The sequence below is a fragment of the Lissotriton helveticus genome, chromosome 2_2 (assembly GCF_964261635.1).
Source record: "Lissotriton helveticus chromosome 2_2, aLisHel1.1, whole genome shotgun sequence".
Taxonomy (NCBI): Eukaryota; Metazoa; Chordata; class Amphibia; order Caudata; family Salamandridae; genus Lissotriton; species Lissotriton helveticus.
In genome coordinates, this window is record NC_136060.1 from 441,529,568 (window position 1) to 441,546,698 (window position 17,131).

General features: G+C 46.3%; 1 long non-coding RNA gene across 3 annotated transcripts in view; it reads left to right on the forward strand.

Annotated features, from left to right (window-relative positions):
- Positions 1 to 17,131, forward strand: part of LOC144821527 (uncharacterized) — a 418,474-nt gene that overhangs the window by 299,769 nt on the left and 101,574 nt on the right. For 2 of the 3 annotated variants that reach the window (XR_013608374.1, XR_013608373.1), the window contains exon 5: positions 2,288 to 2,379. The exons of the other annotated variant lie outside the window; for it this stretch is intronic. This is a non-coding gene — a long non-coding RNA (uncharacterized LOC144821527). The remainder of the gene's footprint in view (positions 1 to 2,287; positions 2,380 to 17,131) is intronic. 3 annotated transcript variants of the gene reach the window in all.

Consider the following 17,131-nt stretch of genomic DNA (forward strand, 5'->3'; position numbering starts at 1 on the left):
CTCTTAGCACTCTTGAAGCTAAAGTAAAGGTGACCAATCCCTTGTCGTTGGAATATGTGACCATGCAACAGGTTAAACTTGGAACAAAATTGTGTACATTCTGTCAATCACTAAGTAATTTCCTAATGTCGTAATGTAAAGAAACATTGCATTTGTTACTTTACAGGAAAGACACACCCTTTCGAATCAACCCACAAGTAGCTCTATACCGGCTATCAAAATTGGGGACAAAACATGAATAAAATCTGCCATCCCCACAAATGCTTGAACCTCTTATTTTTTGGTTGGACTAGAGAAATTTAGAACAAACGTCAAAAAGTCATACTTGGGGCCCACACCAGAAGCTGAAATAATGTGACTTAGATATACTGACGCAGTACAGCAAAATAAAATCTACATTTCATAGCTTTCATCATCAAGCCTTTTTCCTTAAAAATCTTCAACACCTTTCTTAGTATTTCTGTGTATTGTTCCACCGCATTCCCACATATCAAAACATTTTCCAGGAAGATTTTGTCATCAGGTACATCACCAAATAGTTTGTAATCAGCCCTTGCAATACAGAAGTGGCAGAACATAATCCAAACAGCCTCTGATTTGACTTATGAACTTCAAAAGGTGTGAGAAAATAAGTTAGGTTTCTCAATTGTTTGCTCAACCGGGCCTGGTGGTATGGTGGTGGAAAGTCCAGCATGACGATGCATTTTGTGCATGTCAGCATGCCCACCATCACCATGGTGTTCTGTAATGGGAATTTGTCTCCAACAACCCTTCTGTTAATATTTCTAAGGTCAACACATAACCTGATTTCACCACGCCCTTTAGGGGCTGTCAATACTGTAGCTACCCACTCAGTGACTTTCATACTCCCTGAGATCCTTTCAGCACACAAGAATCAAACTCTCTTATACTTAGTGGGATACCTCTTACTTTACATAAAGCAGGTACAGCCCCTTCTTTCAGGCAAATGTGTTAGACATATCCTTTAACACATTCAACCTTGTCAGAAAAAAATCTTCAGGAAACTCTGTATGCAGGGATTCCAGCAAGGTGTGACAAAAATTTGAGTAGAAGATTTGGGACCAGATGGTTTACCCAAAGATTTCTAGTGTGGCCAGTATACAACTATATCAACCCTCACTGGTGTATATATTTTACCTCCAGCACTGTTATCACTACATTCCTTGATAATATTAATTCTCAAGTTCAATTTATTTGCTCCCATAAATATAAGGTATCTGTGAGATCTTCACCGGCCTGAATGAGAATAACATTTAAATCGTGTGTAACTTGAAGAACTATTTCTCCAGGTCAGATTAAATATTAAAAGAAAGCTTTCATTACCCTTTACACCTCTTAAACACTTGGTAAAGTAATCCTTTTATTCCACAATACTTACACACACTTTTACACAGTGGAGCAGTGTCTGTGATTGGCCATACTTGAAGTCTCAGTGTGTCCCAAGCTTTAATTAGCCCATCGGGCCTTGTACAACAAGCACAGACATAGCTTTCCTGTAAGTAACTCCTAAACACATACCAAAGAGTGTGCTTCTAATTTAGCAACAGTGCGAAATTTATTCAACTGGGGATTGTATTTAAGCCAATGCTCTTCTCTAATTTTGTCACTTTTACGCCTCAGCATTAACTAGTCCCTAAGTGTCTCATCTTCATTGTCACCAAAAGTTACAGGGAGTGGTCCATTAACATAAAATCTCACACAGTCCTCACCTGACTCACCTTCACTTTGTACACTTATGTCAAAGTAAAGTTGTTAAAGTTCAATACAGACTGGCACAAAGGATTATCTAATTTTCCAAAAGCTATTTCAAACTCAGTGATATGTTTTTATCATTAACATTTTTCCAAAAGTTCTTGATCTTCAGTGTCCACGTAACAAAGCAAGAGTGAGGCTTTCTTTTCAGGAGAAAAATCTGTTCTGCATACTTTTAAATTATTGTCAACTTGAAATACCTGAATATTCAGACAGAAGAATGAGTTAGAGTCTGACTCTGAAATACGATAGAAAGAAGTGGTAATAATCAATAGTACATATTATGATAAAAGTCTGAATATGGTCAACTATACACACAGAATGACAATCTATAAGGTAGGATGTTCAGAAATTAGATTCTGCACTGGAGAGGGCATGCAGATCACTGTAAGAAAAAGTCTTTGTAGTACAAATTGCAAAAAAAAATGACATTATACCACTAAATAAAAAATAAAATACTGTGTTCAGAGAAGTGGTAAAACAAGATCACAACAGAGTCTTTCTTATCTTTCAGTGAAGTGTGCAGAAGTTGCAATTTGCCTTGAATGATATTTACAGGAACAAATGCACTCTGTAGACAATGAGAGTACCCGGTGTCTCCAAAAGGTAAATTTGGAAGCCCACTCTGGGGGTTGAAAATCAGCTTGTGAATCGATGAGCGGTTTGTGATGAGTAGGGAAGAGAAGTGAGCTTCTGTTTAAACAACATTGGGGCATTGACACGTTAAACCGCAAGATGGGTTGATGTAGATATGTACATGAATATGTGCTGATTGGCTCATACTGAATTTGTGAAGAGTGAGTGTACTTATAAACTGCAGGAGGCAAGCTTTGGTTGAGCACGCTAACACCAGTTTTTTTTAGAGTAATGCTGAACCAGTGGTCAATAGCTGACAAAAGGAAATAAGTAAAAAATGTAAATGTATTGCGACTATATAGCGCACGTATCACCCGAAGGCATCAAGGCGCTTGCTTAGGGAACCCATCCTGGTATTCCCCTGTGAGATACCCCGGCAGGGTATCCACAAGGTGAAAGCCAGGCATCCTGCCGCGAGGGGCCATAGGGGAGATTAAGCAAGCTATTGCCCAGAGTCGCAGAGTGTGACCCCGTGAGTCGAGTAGGCACCGGAGCGAGAATTGTCGAGTCCGTGGAATTTTTATGCCCGAGACCCGCCGAGGTGGGGAATCGAACCCTGGTCCACGGCCGATCTCAGCTTCTGGGACTGCCGCCTCTAACCACTGAGCCACGCTTCTCCACGTACAATAGAAGAAAGCAGAAATGAGATTAAGCACTCAGGTGTATGCTTATACTTGGTGGCATAATAAATATTTTCTTGTGGCTTCAAAAGGTAGCAATAATATCCAAGGGTAGAAATTAGAAACTGGAGTGTTGCATAAATCAGTCCAGCCAGTGGCATAGCTAGTCCATTGGCCACCCGGTGTGGCCCCATCATTTGCCACCCATGCCGGCATGTAAGAGCAGGGGGGTGCTGATGGACTCCTGTAACCACCGGGGGGATGCTGCCATGATTTCTGCGCAACTACCGCCCACAACGGCCACTGGTATGAGCATGGTGGTGGGGGGAGAACACAGCCCCAAAAACTCGTGCCACCCGTGGCGGTCCACCCCCTTCCCCGCCCCACACTTGTTACGCCACTGTGTCCAGCACTGTTCCTTGAATTAAGGGTGTTAGAGCCTATTCTATTATATTCTCCTAGCTGACACCAAAGTGAAGTATAGCTGTAGAGTAAAGACCCAGACTCTTCAGTTAATGTCAACAAACATCCAGCATTTATTCACAGGAAGAAGCTCTAGACATCTTCATCCAAGCCCCCATCTGTTATTAGGTGAGCATTCTAGAGGTCAAAATAAAACATTCCAAGGTAGACTACAGGTGGGAGAACACTGGTAGGTTCAGCTGAAAGACTAGAGTGTAAATCCTAACAAGATACCACACAATTTCTTCTATCATAGAACCTGATCTTGGGCCTTCTACCAGTAAAATACAGACCATTAACTCTTCAGGAAAATAGTTGCAACACAGAGGTATTTAAAGTACTGCTCACAATTAATGTTACAGTGGCTAGATTTCACCAGACTAATAATTATCTTTAGTGTTATATTCCCGAGTTAGGCCCATGTAGCAAAGCAGCTTATTTCTCATATTGTCCTCACAGAAAACATTTCCAGCTGGTTGTGACCTTTACACACACTTGCACGCATGACAATATTGGATTAGTTTCTCTGAAACTAAACTTGTTTTCAAATCTTGCTGTGCACAACTCCCTGAACATTATGTACAAGGTCTTTTTTCGCACTACGTACAAATGTCATAACTATCTTCATCCATGGGGCAACATTGCTATCTACATATCCAAAAAAAATAAAAAATCTACATATCCAAAGCATCACTAATCTATGTACACATCACAAGGCTGCTTTCTATTATAACAGATGAGCATCCCAATAGATTAGCAGAGGAGGTACTTCCGCTGACACTGAGGGTCTTTGTATGCTGAGAAATCACTGTGCAACGGTCTGATATCTCATGAAGGGTAAACAGTTTGTGACCAAGACAGGATCCTTCATTAAATCCCAACAGATAATGGGGTTGGATCTTCTCTTTGCGGTATTCTTGGCTCCACACCTACAAACACTCTAGGAACACTTAAAGTAGGGTTCGCATAATAGGAGTACGCTAGATTACTGCCTTGTTTATATGCCTGAATATATACATTGTTTATAACCAAGGTAGAACTATTTCTACTATTTACACTGTTAGTGCTTGTCTTTATCTGCTTCTTTCCAGAAATCATTGCTTCACATTTACTTAATGCATGAATAACATTGGCTCTATAAATATTATTGAAAGCGTCCCACTGTATATTCTCTGTATATTTCTCTGAGAATAATTAAGCACGAGTGACCTAGCGAAATGTTCTGAACTTTTTCATTGATCCCTGAAAGGTCAGGGATGTCATGTTCAGTAGTTGCCAGGAAACCATTCACTCATTGGTAGGTTAGGGGGGCTTATGGTGGCAATGTGAGCTAGCTGGACTCTAGGCCAACATATCCTGCGGAAGAGTCCGGAATCTGTCTTGACACTTGGCCTTTAGTTTATGTTGTCCAAAACAATGTGCAGGTCACACGGATTGGTGGGAAATACACGTCATTAGCACATTTCCAAAGCAAACAGTTGAGCCAGGAAAGAGGGATGGTGGTGCCATTAGTGCTAATTGTAGCCCAAAGATACAGAAATTGATTACAGTGTTTTTATTTACAATAAGTTATGTCTTAAAGCACAGCTTCATATCTTTAAGAACTGCACATGTAAAGCTACCACCTTGTTCCACTGAAAGACTGATATACTCCCCAAACAAGTTGACAAACAGACACAAAGGTGCACACGTAACATGGAAATGTTGATTTAATTCAATTTACACATGCATTAGGACTATGCTAAAAGTCCAAGCCATGCTAAATCAATATTATCATTGTTCAGCCCAAACTGCCACTGGAAATAAGCCACCTGGGACCAGTTTTGAGATGTCACTCCTAAACAGCCAGGCTAGCTTGAATCCAGTGGCACTGTTCCCATTAGGAGCAGGGTCAAGACTGATTTGGATATTGCTGGGTCCAAAGTGGGGTGGTGTAGTGTGCAAAAGAACAATGGATTTAACCCAGATCTCTTAACTGGGGGGTGGATGTTTGATTTGTTCCGTATTCTGTCCATCATTTGTGTTTCTTTTACTTGCATGCTTTTTGTCATCAGGGCTTGAGAATGTTGAATGAGTACTGTTGAGATGAGAAACAATAAATTCAGCATTATAATTGCACCTGAAAATAAGATATTGGTTTCTCAAAACCGAGAAACTCGCTCTGCGACAAGCTGAACGCCGCTGGCGCCGTAACTATGATCCACAACTCAAACTTTTATATATCAACTCGCTAAAAACCTATAAACAATTGATTCTGAAAGCAAAAACTGAATACTTCTCTCAAAAAATAATGGACTCTCATAGCAAAACCAAAGACATTTTTGCGATTGTCAATGAGCTTTCCTTGCCTGATAGGGTCACCCCCCAACCTCAACATACCCAAATTCTGTGTGACTCGTTAAATTCATATTTCATCGATAAAATTATAACCATAAAAAACAATATCCCGACCCCTGCATCTCCTCTTCCTCCTCCCCTCCCCCCAGGAACCCCACCACATTGGCGGAATTTCCCCTTATTTCTCTTCCGGAATTTTCCTCCCTTCTTCTTAAAGTCAGCTCAGGTTCCCCTAATGACTGTTGTCCCCCTTTGAACCTGAGAGAAGCCTTCCTTGCCTGTCCAGGCCCCCCACTGGCACTACTCAATAATTCCCTTGCTACTGGGGAGGTCCCTCGCTCCTTCAAACAAGCAGCTGTCCTTCCCATTTTGAAGAAACCCAATGCGGACCCTACAATTTTAAGTAATTATCGTCCCATCTCCCTCCTTCCTTATCTAGGCAAGATTTTGGAGACTTATGTCACCCGCTGCCTGAGCTCTTTTATAGAGAAATCTTCTTTCCTCAATTCCCAACAAGCTGGATTCAGACCCCTCCATTCCACTGAGGCGGTCATAGTAGCAGTCATGGACGCCCTCAGGCAAGGTGCCGATAAAAACATCCATCAGGCCCTTGTCCTTTTTGATCTTTCAGCTGCATTCGACACGGTCGATCATGCCATTCTGACCGACCGTGTCCATAATACTGGCGTTCAGGGGGTGGCCCTTGACTGGCTTAGATCTTTCCTTGACCAGCGCTCACAAGCAGTCCATCTGTCTACCTTTTCTGCACCTTTCACTTCCCTCTCTTGTGGTGTCCCCCAAGGCTCCGCACTGTCCCCTCTTTTGTTTAATTTATATTTGCAACCCTTACTAGCGTCTCTCCGCAACTCCCCTATGACAATTTTTAATTATGCGGACGACCTTCAGTTAATTTTTCCCATTGATTCTTCCCCTTCCACCCGTCTTAATTTTCAGTCTACAATGTTGTCTATAGCTGAGTGGATGTTTCACAGCCAGTTAAAGTTGAATCCCACAAAAACTGAACTTGTACTGGTGGGGGGTCCCTCAAACCCCTGGGATTCCTCCTTCTGGCCAACCTCCCTGGGGGTGGCACCTACTCCTGTGAGAACAGTGAAGAGTCTGGGGGTGATAATTTCAGATGATCTTTCGATGAGACCTCAAATAAACTCGGTCACCTCATCCTGTTTTTTCTATCTCAGGCGGATACGAAAAATCAGCTGGTTTCTCACCAGGGAGGCCTTAATCCAGGTCATCATTGCTCTCATCACCTCCAGGCTCGACTACGCCAACACGCTGTACGCGGGTATTCCCGCCTACCACCTCCATCGGCTGCAGCTGGTTCAGAATCAGGCGGCCCGCCTGATTTTCCGCCAGCCTAAACACCAGCATGTTACCCCCCTCCTTCGTAGTCTTCACTGGCTCCCGGTCTCTATGCGCTGCACCTTCAAATTAGCATGTTCAGTCTTTAAGGCCCTCTCCGAGGCAGCCCCAGTTTTTATCTCGTCCGCTTTGAAACGGCACATCCCCCTCAGAGCTCTTCGCTCTGCTTCCCTGAACCTTCTGGTGGTTCCTAAATTTAAACGGAAAAAACACGGCGGACTGAGCTTTTCTGTGTTGGCCCCCGTCACTTGGAACTCCCTGCCCCCTACACTTCGTCTATGTCCCAGTTATGACTGCTTTCGCAGTTTATTAAAAACCCGGTTCTTCCAGCTGGCCTTTGAATCACCCCCCCCCCCTTTCCTGATCACTGTATTTGTCAAGAGCGCCATGAAACCATTGGTGAAAGTGCGTGGTATAAATAATTTTAATGTAACGTAACGTATCTTTATATATAAAGAAATTATATATATATATATATAAAGAACCAGAGGGTGGCAGTGATGAACCAAAGGGTGGCAGTGGTTAACCAGAGGGTGCTGTGATGAACCAGAGGGTGGCAGTGATGAACCAGCGGGTGACAGTGATGAACCAGAGGGTGGCAGTGGTGAACCAGAGGGTGATGTGATGAACCAGAGGGTGGCAGTGATAAACCAGAGGGTGACAGTGATGAACCAGAGGGTGGCAGTGGTGAACCAGAGGGTGGCAGTGATGAACCAGAGGGTGGCAGTGGTGAACCAGAGGGTGGCAGTGATGAACCAGAGGGTGGCAGTGATGAACCAGAGGGTGGGACTGCTAACCTGCCCGGCAGCCCTGTGGGTGTGAGCCCCCGCTCTGCTGAGCTGCCATGGGGTTGTGAGCCCCCGCCCTACTGAACTGCCCCGGGGCCCAGTGGGTGTGAGCCCCCGTGCTGCTGAACTGCCCCGGAACCCTCTCTGTGTGAAAATCATTAGTGCTCAATTGCCTGGGAGCCCTCTGGGTGTGAGCACACATTGTGCTAAGTGCCCCCTGCCCCCAGTACATATATACCCGTACCACAGAGCACTATTATGCTCTTGCACCATGAAGTCTGGTGCCTGGATGCTCCTGATCCGTGTAGGTGGTACCACCGTCTGGTACAGTCAAAATGTAAAGTCATAACTTGCTACACAGCTCCAATAAACACGTGTCCCCCCTGGCACCGGTATGCGTATGTACCAGGCGTGCACCCGCATGCCACTGCACCCTACTGCCCAGCGCCAGCATATGCCTGTATGGGGCAGTTTAGTATGAGATGGGACATTGTCCAGCAGCAGCAGCTGCATGCGCCTGAACCCACTGAGCAGGATCAGAATGGCTTTGTACCAACACGCGCAGCAGAGCGATCTTGGACATCTGAAGGATTCTGGGATCCTGTGCCAAAAGTATTTTTGCATCCATGAGTTTCCCGAGCGCAATCCCAGTGTAGCTCCTGTAACCAGAAGGCTGCTTTCTCCTCATCTGCTGCTCTTCTCGGTCTCTGATCCTTTATAAACAAGATGCATGTGAGCTCGCATAGAAGCCCCGCCTGTTTGGCCCCGTCCACCACACACTAGCGGTATGAAACGTCTTCCCGCCCATCCCCACCATAATAGCCAGCTCACTCAAGGGACCTCAGCACCTTTTGGCGCGCTGCAAAGTTAGAGGCACACGCGGTCACATATTTGTGCAAATGGCAAAAAAATCGCGAGTTCACGGGAAAATTCGTGAACTCACGGCTTTTTTTTTTGCCATTTCGCGCAAATTCGCAAATTTCATCCATACTTACTCATTTGTGCTCCCCTACACATAACGTCTCAAAGCTCATTTTGGACTGAGAGATCACACATTTGTAATGTCCATCCTTTGAGTGTCTTCTGTTCCCATCATCCATTTACAATATCATGGTAGTACTTAGCTGACAACAGATGATGTCTTGTACAGGAGACATCCTAACCTCATATATCATACACTCACTTACATAGGTGAATACAATAGAAGAGGAGGCAAGCAGAAGGCAACATTTGACTAGGATTCCATATTGTGGGTATGTTGAGAAGCTTTGATGGTTCTCGCCTTCACTGGATTTGTGTTGTGCTTTTCAGCCAAGAGATTTGAAAATTTTACTTCCTCAAGATGGATGTACGGCATTACGACATGTACTTTTACAACGCGTGCCGTTACAACGCGGTTTTTTCAACGCAAGTCGTTACCACGACTTGCGTTGGAGGAGGTGCGGACTTAGGAATTTTTTTATTTACTATTCCAACACCAGCCTACGTACAGTAGGGAAGGTGTTGGATAATAAATTAAAAAATTCCTTGTCCTGCAGTGCCCTCCAGCGCAAGTCATGGTAACGACTTGCGTCGAAAAGACCGCGTTGTAACGGCACGGCGGTGTAACAGCCGCCTCGTAAAGGCTGTTCACCCCTCAAGATTCACCTTACCAGCCCATATATCCATCACAAAAGTACACAACTGGCATCAGTCTGACCCCATCCACACCAATTTCAATGGGATTTGTCCTTTGATATTTTGCAAGTGAGTTTTCATATCATTGAATTACAAACCAGTTGTGTCTAGGACACTTCATATGACACTATTTATATCCATTCTGCACTCACTTGGCATACATTTTGTGTCATCCTTTCACTCGCCACAATGGTGTGATCTGGTATGTGTCAAGCTATCCTGGCTGATGAGGGCTGAAAGCCTGAAATCGGTCTTAGGATGCTTGTTTCCATCCAGGGGACCTGGTCTTGCAGTTCAGGCTGGACTGTTCCCATTGGGCGCAGGGTCAAGACTGATTTGCATATGGCTGGGTCCAAACTGAAATGGCATGGTGAGCATAAAAACCGATGAATTTTGGCCCAGATCTCTGTACTGGTGTGAATGTATGACATTGTTTTTCATTCTGTCCATCAATTGTTCTTTTTGCACTAAACAAGAGCTAGACACTAAACATCACACCCAGATTCTTTGCACGACCGGGCAGAGCGGGAGCACTATCAGGCCAAGCCCCAACCCATCCTAGAAGGGGGTACCACTCAAACAACAAGTCTTCTATCTCATCAGTGTTGCACTGCAATCTTTTGGCCTTCAGCCAGTCAAGCATGTCCACCATGCAGCTAGCAAATGCAGGTGTCGCAGTATCCCTAGCACACGTGAGCAGGAGTTGGGCATCATCTGCATATGAGATATCCTTGATGTCATAGGATTCCATCAAACATGTAAATATTGGAGAGAGAGGGCTAACATTTTTCCTCCAGAGGTATATGTCTTCATGCATAGCACCTGCTTACATCCTTCCATGATGGAGCCCAGCCAGCTCCGTGCAACACCTGTTACCCCCAAATGCTCTAATTTGTGCAGCAAAATGTTATGATCCACAGTGTTAAATTCTGCTGACAGGTCCAACAGCACCAGAGCAAACTTAAGACCTGAATCCAAACTAAATTTAATGGACTCTGAGACATGTAATAACAAATTTAACTGAATTCTGAGGCTGTTCTCCTCAAAAAAGTCACTCAGTCAGGAGCATAGGGATGGACTAGGCTCCAATGCGGGGATGTAAATTTCTGATCCGTGAGGTTAGCCACAATTTTTAAAAATCTACTTCCTTCATTCTCAGCCTCCCTGATACATTGCGTATAGAAGGAGCTGCAAATTCTCTTTAGGTTTTTATGATAGGATTTTAAGTCCATTTGTAATGGGCTTTATCAGCATCCTGATACAAATGCCACCAAACTCGTTCTAATTTCTTGAATGTTGCTTTTTCAAACATTGATTCCTGCAAGAACCAACGTGATGAAGGAATCTTAGTAGTCTTTCCTGCGGCAGTGATGGGGGCTACATGGTCAGCTACCCTCATATGCCATGAATTAATCGCAATGTCCCCTTCCTTAACGGAATCGTGAATGTTCAGTGATCGGCTGTATGATCCATCAGTGCCATTAACAGAATGGCAATTTTATGTTTTTCATAATGCACACCCTGCCACCAGACAAGGTTCTTGTTCAACGAAATGTTAGCATTATGTAAATACAAATACCATGGGCTGTATTACCAATACGGAGAACATTCTTTGTTTGATCCACAGCACGCCTTTCAAAAGATGTGCACTGCACAAACAAGAAAGTGTGCCAAATTGGAATGAATGCAGCCACAAACTGAAATATGGAGCAGCTGTTTCTCTGTGTTTCACTGTGCATGCAACTAGTCTGCACTTTTAAGGGACATTAGAGAGCCCCTTGCAGGTGTTTTCAGTGAAAGACTGCACCCACTTGCAGAGGGATGTCCGAGGGGTGCATTGTACCCTGTTTCTCCCCCCATAGGACTGCCTTTACGAGGCACACTGAGAGGATACCACCTTTTCGTGTTGCACTTTCAGCGCTCATCTTAAAGGTATATTTTCCTCTGTGCTCACATTGGTAATGCATCCCAACCCCATGCAAACAACGGAATGCCCTCCCATGATAGCGCTGGTGCAACATATGCACCAGCGCAATCTGCATTACAGAAGGTGAGGCACATGTGTATGCAGCGCAGCCCCTTCTGTAATATCATTGTGTGGACCGCGCCCAGCGCCAGGACCCCTGGCCCCCGAGGACGCCAGCCCACACGACGGACCTACGACGACGCCACCCTCAACGCACGCAACCCCGGACGGAACCCCACCTGCTACCGAGCCGCCCCGAAACGCACTCACGGACCCTTCACCTGCCAAACCTGCAAGTTCACCTGCATCCGGACCGGCACCGCATCCGTCAAGCCAAAGACCAGCAGCAACCACCTCAAGTGCATCCTGCTCAACACCCGCTCCATCCACAGACACACCATCGAACTCTGGAACCTGCTCGACACAACATCACCAGACGTCGCCTTCCCTACAGAAACCTGGATGAACACCTCCTCAGCACCTGACATCGCCATAGCCATCCCGGACGGATAGAAGATCACCCGGAAGGACCGCGTCAACCAGACTGGAGGAGGCATCGCCATCGTACACAAGACCACCATCCACATCACCACCAACCCCGACGACACCTTCACCGCCGCCAAACACCTCCACTTCCAGATACACACCGACCCCAAGACCACCCTTAGAGGAACCCTCATCTACAGACCACGCACACAATTCAGCGAAGACATTGCAGACTTCATCAGCCCGTACGCACTCCCCTCCGCTAACTACATCCTCCTAGGGGACCTCAACTTCCACCTGGAGAACAACATGGACAGCAACACCACCAATGTACTGGACAACCTCGCCAACCTCGGACTCAAGCAACTGGTGAACACCCCCACCCACTACGCCGGCCCCACGCTTGACTCCATCTTCTCCTCCAGTGAGCACATCTCCTTCAGCCACTCCACTGGACTCCACTGGACTGACCACAGCTGCATCCACTTCAGCTTCAGAAGAACAACGACCCATTACCACCCGCAACAGATTCCTTGCAGAAACTGGAGTAAGATCACCACCGAGCAACTCACCACCTCCCTCCGCCAGAATCCTCCCGCCAGCACAACGGACCCAACGAAGCAGCCAGCAACCTCACACAGTGGCTCACCAACTGCGCAAATGACCTCGCACCACTGAAGGACCCTCCCAGCAGACCCGGCAGCAGGAAAGCCTCCTGATTTACCGACGAACTCAAGAACTCCAAGAAGAACTGCCGCACCCTCGAGAAAGCCTGGCGTAGCGACCAGACCACAGACAACATGACTGCCCTCAAGCACACCACCCGCAAACACCACCAACTGATCCGCACCACCAATAAGACAGCATTCACAGAACGACTGGACAGCAACGCCCACAACAGCAAGGAACTCTTAAGCATCGTCAAAGAGTTCTCCAACCCCAGTGCCAGAAACAACTACATCACCCCCTCGCAAGACCTCTGCGACTCACTCGCCTCGTTCTTCCACCGCAAGATTGCCGATATACACAACAGCTTCGGCGCACCTACCACGCACCCAACCACCGAAACAATGCCCCCCACCACCACCCTCTGCGCCTGGACCCCAGTCAGCACCGAAGACATCACCAGCACGATGAACACCATCCACTCCGGATCACCAACCGACCCCTGCCCCCACCACGTCTTCAACAAGGCCGACTCCATCATCGCACCCCAACTCCCGGATGTCATCAACACCTCCTTCTACACCGCCACCTTCCCGGAGACCTGGAAGCACGCCGAGCTCAGCGCCCTCCTGAAGAAACCAACTGCAGACCCCACCGACCTCAAGAACTACCACCCCATCTCGCTCCTCCCTTTTCCTGCCAAAGTCATCGAGAAGAGCGTCAACAGACAGCTCGCCACCTTCCTCGAGACGAACTGAGCCCTCGACCCCTCGCAGTCCGGTTTCCGAGCCAACCACAGCACCGAGACCGCCCTCATCGCAGCCACTGACGACATCGGATCCCTGCTCGACAACGGGGAAACAGCGGCCCTCATCCTCCTGGACCTCTCTGCAGCGTTCGACACCGTCTGCCACCGCACCCTAGTGCAGCGCCTCAACAACATTGGAGCCCAAGAGAAGGCACTGGAGTGGATCATCTCGTTCCTCGCCGGCAGAACCCAGAGAGTCCACCTCCCCCCGTTCAGATCCGAGGCCATCAAAGTCATCTGCGGCGTACCACAAGGATCATACTCAGCCCAACCCTCTTCAACGTCTACATGAGTCCTCTCGCAGCCATCGCACGCAAACACAACCTCAACATCATCTCCTACGCCGACGACAGCCAGCTGATCCTCTCCCTCACCAACGACCCCGCCACCGCCAGAACCTGCCTGCACGAAGGGATGAAAGACGTCGCAGAGTGGATGATGAACAGCCGCCTGAAACTGAACTCAGACAAGATAGACGTCCTCATCCTGAGATCATCGCCTGGGACGACTCCTGGTGGCCCCTGCCCTGGGCAGCACTCCCAAACCAACGGACCACGCACGCAACCTGGGCTTCATCCTGGACTCCTCCCTCTCGATGACCAGACAAGTCAACGCCGTCTCATCATCATGCTTCGCAAGATCTTCCGATGGATCCCCACTGAAACAAGGAAGACGGTCACACAGGCACTCGTCACCAGCCGGCTGGACTACGGAAACACCCTCTATGCCAGAACCACAGCCAAACTTCAGAAAAGACTCCAGCGCATCCAGAATACCTCTGCATGACTCGTCCTGGACAATGGACATCCCCCGACACAGCCTCATCTCCGGCCACCTGAGAGACCTGCACTGGCTCCCCGTCAGCAAGAGGATCACGTTCAGGCTCCTCACCCACACACACAAGGCCCTCCACGACCTGGACCCCAAGTACCTCAACAGCCGCCTGACCTTCTACGCGCCCACCCGCCAGCTACGATCGACCAGCCACGCCCTCGCCACCGTACCACACATCCACAAGGCCACCGCCGGGGGAAGAGCCTTCTCCTACCTGGCAGCCAAGACATGAAACTCCCTCCCCATCCACCTTCGACTGACCCAGGATCACCTCTCCTTCAGGAAGCTCCTCAAGACCTGGCTCTTCGAGCAGTAGCGGACCCCTCCCCCAGCGCCTTGAGACCCTACCGGGTGAGTAGCGCGCTATACAAATTACCATGATTGATTGATTGATTGATTGTGCCCAAAGGGTGCTCAACTGGGCGCATAAGCCCGTTGGGTCCCTGGATCACTATGTTTAATCCAAGTCCAGGACAGAGATCTGTAACCCCTCACAAGCATCCACTCCCATATTCATTGGTCATTCAGTAGGATTATCATCATGTTAATGGGGCTGGATTCTTGGATATACCTAATTGCCCTTTTTTTAATTGTAGCAGCACAAAATGAAGGCCAAGGTAGTATGTGTGCAAAAACACAGACTTTATATTAGCCCTAACATTTAAACATCAGGTTACACTTATTTCAAAATCACCAGAATTGAGTGTTCACTGTAATTGAGCTGGACAAAGATCCTTTTCTACAAGTCAAGATAAATCTCAACAACAGTACCACAACACACATCTTTTCTGAAGAATTTAAAAATCATTACCTGCTAGCTATTGCACTGTTGCATGAATTGCCTCTTGCACTGTGTGGGGAATTGACGGGGGGGAAACTTTCTATCCACATTACTTAGCCGCCATCTTAGAAGACAGCGTTCAGGTCGCTGAGCTTAACAGGGCTATATTAAGCCCAATGACACGATCACGCAGCATGATAGAAGCTGCGTGAGCAATCTCTGTGTGAGTGCAGCGTTTTTCTGGATGAAAAGATCAAAATTTTAATAGAACTGTTTTTAGAAAGTTTATTACAGAATTTTAAAATCAATACCTGCTAGCTGTTGCACTGTTGCACGAATTGTCTTTTGCACTGTGTGGGGAATTGACGGGGGGAAACTTTATGTCCACATTACTTGGCCGCCATCTTAGAAGTCAGCGTTCTAGTCGCTGAGCTTAACAGGGCTATATTAAGCCCAATGACGCGATCGTGCAGCATGATAGAAGCTGCTTGAGCAATCTCTGCGCGAGTGCAGCGTTTTTCTAGATTCGGTCTCCAAATTAGCAAGTTCCACTGCTAATTTTCTCTTCCTTGGAGAATTTAATATTCATTTTGATGATACAACCTCCAAACATGCAACTGAATTGATCTCAGATCTTGCAGCTGTACATCTCACTCAGAAAGTACCGTCAGCAACACATCTAAAAGGACATCTACTAGACCCTATTTTCCCAGGACTGAGGGAGCTATCCTGTCATGGGCCAATACATATCCCTTGGTCGGATCACTCCTTCATTCCCTTTTCTTGGTCTCCCACTCAAACTACTCCCCCAACTCGACTAGTAAAAACTAAGTCCCGATGTTGGTCTAAACTTCCTCTAGATACTTGGGGCTAGATGTAGGTAATTGAAATTTACCGATTCTAAAATACTGAATTTTACCGATTCATAATTTTAGAATCGGTAAATGCTATGTAGCTAAAAAATCGGTAAAAATTACCGAATCGGTACGATTCGGTAATAACCGAATCGGTATTTACCGATTCGGTAATTCACATTCATTCATATGGGCCTTGAGGCCTATAGGAATGAATGTGAATTACCGAATCGGTAAATACCGATTCGGTAAAATAGGGAAAGCTTCAAGGGTGGCAGGGTGTCACATTGACACCCTGTTGCACCCCTGAATAGTGCTTGTGTGCACATGTGGCACACATACATGCCCTAAGGGCATGTATGTCTGTCACATGGCACAGTTAAAAATGCACAGATTTGCATTTTCAAAGGTATTCGTTATTTACCACAACTAATAGTTGGTGGTAAATAACGAATCCTTAAAGCACATGAGCACGCTTCCTACATGTCATTTACCGATTTGGTAAATACCGAATCCGTAAATGGTGATTCGGTAAATACCGAATCAGTAAATACCGATTTGTTATTTACCGAATCCTCCCCTACATCACTACTGGCTCAATACCGGTGGGTAAACCTGAAATTTACAGAATTTCGGGTTTACCGACCGGTAACGGGCCACCTACATCTGGCCCTTGGTTATCAATTTTGGATAGATCCATGCCTGCTTTTGACCCTGATCCAATAGTGGCCAATGAGAAATTTGGCAATTGGATCAATAATTCTTTAGATTCCGTCCTTCCTAAAACAACTATTAAGCTGCATAAAGCTGCTTGGTATACCCCATAGCTCTGTGAACTGAAACGAATGTGTAAAAAGACAGAGAGAGGTTGAAGAAGGAATGTTTCCTCAGACAAGAAGCATGAATATAAGAATGCTATCAAAACATATAAAACTGAAATTAGAAATACTCAAACTATCTATTATGAGAAGATCATAGCTTCTTCTGCTAATTCTTCCCGTGAAACCTTTCAAATTGTCAAAAAATTAACAAACGTTCCCTCTCTTCCTGATCCTTCTGCCAT